The sequence below is a fragment of the Solanum pennellii genome, chromosome 3, assembly GCF_001406875.1.
Source record: "Solanum pennellii chromosome 3, SPENNV200".
Classification (NCBI taxonomy): domain Eukaryota; kingdom Viridiplantae; phylum Streptophyta; class Magnoliopsida; order Solanales; family Solanaceae; genus Solanum; species Solanum pennellii.
Window position 1 is genome coordinate 30,015,961 of NC_028639.1, and position 489 is coordinate 30,016,449.

The window sequence follows — 489 nt, forward strand, 5'->3', positions numbered from 1 at the left end:
TCCTGGTGTCGGAACGTGACACTCCGATCCCCTAATTCTACGTGTCAGTTCGTGACACCCGATACCCTTATTCTACGTGTCGGTTTGTGACACCCGATCCCCTAATTCTACATGTCGGTTCGTGACACCCGATCCCCTAATTCTACGTGTCGGTTCGTGACACCCGATCCTCTAATTCTACATGTCGGTTTGTGACACCCGCTCCACTACTCTCATCACTTTAGTTCATCAAGCCTTCTTTTATACCAAGGCATCATCAATCTCATCAACAAAGTAGATTAGGGTTTTTTCAAGATTTAGGATTCAATAGCTTCATCATGCTTATTTTATCACAATTATATAATCACATTCATACAAGCATACAATTAAGCATATGGAAGGGTTTACAATACTACCAAATACATATCATTCGCTAGTAAGAGTTTACTAGGAATAGCATAAACCATAACCTACCTCCACCGAAGATTTCGTGATCAAGCAAGCAAATCC